A 3,715-nucleotide genomic window follows, 5' to 3' on the forward strand; every position below is an offset into this window, starting at 1 on the left:
GGGGCGCCGGCAGGAGCAGGACGCGCGAGCGGGGCGCCGCGGGGTTGGCCGGCTGCGGCCGTCCGCGAGCAACGGCGGGCGACGGAGCTTAGCACGGGGGGAGAAGCCGGGCGCGCATGGGCGGCAGCGGGTCGCGGCCAAGGGGGTCAGCAGCGGGAGCAACGACGCGGTGGGGGAAACGGTGGGCGTAGCCGGCGCGGCCGAAGGGGCACAAACGCACGCGGGAGCAATGCTCCAGGCATGGCGATGGCGAGCGTGGCCGCGGGCGACGTCGAGCAGCGCGTGGGTGAGGAACAGAGGGGATAGGAGGAGCGGGAGGTGCTCACGGCGGCCGTAGGGAATGGGCAGTGGGGCTCGGGGTGGTCGTCGGGGACGACGGCGTCGAGGGGAAGCAGACCGGCGGGGAGGAGGAGGCAGGCCGGCGAGGGCGAGGCGGCGTCGGGTGGTCCGGGCGGCGGCGTCGGCGGTGTCCTCCTCTCGATCCCGATCCAATCGGGGGAGAGGGGGGAAGATATTTTCGGGAGGGAGTGGGGTGTCGGTGGGGGTGGGTTTCGGGGTCTAGGGGGGTTAAGGGAGTGGGTGGGCTGGCCGGCTCGGCCTGGTGGGTTGGCCTAGTTGGGCCACGGTCCAGGGGGTTTTCTTCTTTTTTTGTTTGTTTTCTCTTTTGTATTTTCTTTCTTTTTATTTATTTTCTTTTCTGTTTTATATCATTTTAAATTATCTAGTCATTTTATAAAAATGTGTTTACCACACCATATTTACTTATGCAAAATATGGCACCTCCCGAACATTTTTGTTTTAAATTTTGAAAAACTTTTATTGTTGACATTAATTTGAATTTGAATTTTGAAAGGGTTTGACCTAACTGGAGATTAGCAACAGTAACCGTGGTGACGTGGCACCATTAGCGTGGGATTACTGTAGCATGATTATCCGGGCGTTACAAAACTCCTCCACTACAAGAAATCTCGTCCCGAGATTTAGGAGGTAGAAGGAAACAGTGCGGGGTATTCATCACGCAGGCGATCCTCGCGTTCCCAAGTGGCTTCATCTTCAGAATGGTGCGACCACTGGACTTTGAGGAACTTGATCGCCTTCTGACATGTGCGGCGTTCAGCTTGGTCGAGAATGCGGACCGGATGCTCCTCATAGGAGAGGTCCTGCTGCAATTCGAGCACTTCATGATCCACTGCTCGGATTGGGTCCTTGAAGCAACGGCGGAGCTGTGGCACATGGAACACATCGTGAACCTGAGAAAGGTTCGGTGGAAGCTCCAGTTGGTATGCAACTTTTCCACGCCTTTCGAGAATAGTGAATGGGCCAATATATCGAGGAGCTAGTTTGCCCTTGATTCCGAAGCGGTGAGCACCCTTCATTGGTGTGACTCAAAGATAAGCCTTTTCGCCAGGTTGATAGACCATGTCTTTATGATGATGGTCATACTGACTCTTCTGACGTGACTGAGCAGTCTTGAGATTCACACGAATAATGCGGACTTGTTCTTCGGCATGTTGGATAATATCCGGACCGAAGAGTGGACGCTCCCCAGTTTCTGACCAGTTCAGAGGGGTTCGGCACTTTCGTCCATATAACACTTCGAACGGGGCCATCTTCAGACTAGCTTGATAGCTATTATTATAAGAGAACTCAGCATACGGGAGAGATTCCTCCCATTTCTTGCCGAAGGAAATAACACAATCTCGAAGCATGTCTTCGAGAACTTGGTTGACGCGTTCAACTTGCCCTTGCGACTGAGGATGAAACGCAGTACTGAATGACAGATGAGTTCCCATAGCTTCTTGGAAACTTGCCCAGAATCTTGAAGTGAATAAGCTGCCACAGTCTGAGCTGATAACCAATGGAATACCGTGGAGTGAAACAATCCTGGACATATAGAGCGTTGCCAGCTGACTAGCAGTGATCGTTTCTTTGACCGCCAGGAAATGTGCAACTTTGGAAAGCCGGTCGATGACGACAAGAATAGCATCATTACCTTTCTGTGATTTGGGAAATCCAGTGACGAAGTCCATCTCAACATGGTCCCATTTCCATTCAGGAATAGAGATAGGTTGCAGAGTTCCAGCAGGCCTTTGATGTTCTGCTTTGATATGACGGCAAACGTCACACTCAGCAACATAACGAGCAATGTCTTGCTTCATATTAGACCACCAGAATCTCTGACGGATGTCTTGGTACATCTTTGTACTACCAGGATGGATGCATAGAGGCGTATCATGAGCTTCTTTCATAACTTCCTGAGTCATATCCAGGTTTTTCTCTGCACATCGCACCACTAGGCGGCTCTTGAAGTACAAAGTGCCATCTTTAGCAATAGTGAAGAATGAGGGCTTTCCTTCTGCGAGGTAGCACTTAATCTTGTGGGCTTCAGAGTCATATCCCTATATTCTCTTGATGGAGTCCAAGAGATCTGGTTCGACGGCCAGGGTATTGAGGGAACCCTGGGAAACAACATGGAGGTTCATCTTGCGAAACTCCTTAGGAGGGGGAGCGAGTGCACCCGGAGGAACAATATGGAGGTTCAGCTTCCTGAATTCTTCAACAAGCGAGGGCTGAACTAGGTGAACCTGGAGGTGGTTGCAGTAAGACGTGCGGCTCAAGGCATCAGCCATTACATTAGCCTTGCCTGGCGTATAGGAAATACCCAAGTCAAAGTTTGCAACAAGCTCCATCCATCTCTGCTGACGGAGGTTCAGGTCTGGCTGAGTAAACAGATACTTCAGACTTTGGTGGTCAGTGAAGATCTCGCAACGATTACCGAGAAGGTAATGCCGCCACTGCTTCAGCGCATGAATGACAGCAGCAAGTTCGAGGTCGTGAACTAGGTAATTCTCTTCGTGAGGGCGCAATTGCCGAGAGGCATAAGCAATCACTTTGCGGTCTTGCTTTAGGACACAGCCTAATCCTTGACGGGAAGCGTCGTAGTAAATGACGAAGTCCTTCTTAGTATCAGGTGGAGCTAGAACTGGGGCAGAAGTCAACTTGTCTTTGAGTGCCTGGAAACTTTCCTGACATTTGTCTATCCATTGGAACTTGACGCCCTTATGCAACAGGTTAGTCAGAGGTCTGGCGATCTTGGAGAAGTTCTCGACGAATCGACGGCAGTAGCTGGCGAGACCGAGAAAACTTCTGACTTGCTTAACTTTCTTGGGAGGAGTCCAATCAAGGATAGTCTGGACTCGTTCAGGGTTGATGGCAATACCATCCTTAGAGATGACATGCCCAAGATAGGTTACTTCGGGTAGCCAGAATTCACATTTAGAGAACTTGGCATATAGTTGATGCTCTCGTAGCTTTTCCAGCACAAGACGAAGATGTTCAGCATGTTCCGCTTCGTTTTTGGAAAATACCAGGATATCATCCAGATAAACCACGACGAACTTGTCGAGGTAATCCATGAATATATAGTTCATCAGACGAGAGAAGGTGGCTGGAGCATTGGTTAAACCGAAAGACATGACGGTGTACTCGTATGAACCATACCGAGTCACGAAGGCAGTCTTTGGGATATCCTCTTCGCGAACACGGATCTGGTGGTAACCCAACCTCAAGTTGAGCTTAGAGAACACTGATGAACCCGCCAGTTGATCATATAGATCATTGATCCGAGGAAGAGGGTATTTATTCTGAATGGTAGCTTGGTTTATAGGACGGTAGTCTTGAACTAATCGGTTTGTCCCATCCTTCTTCTTGACAA

The sequence above is a fragment of the Triticum aestivum genome, chromosome 3D (assembly GCF_018294505.1).
Source record: "Triticum aestivum cultivar Chinese Spring chromosome 3D, IWGSC CS RefSeq v2.1, whole genome shotgun sequence".
Taxonomy (NCBI): Eukaryota; Viridiplantae; Streptophyta; class Magnoliopsida; order Poales; family Poaceae; genus Triticum; species Triticum aestivum.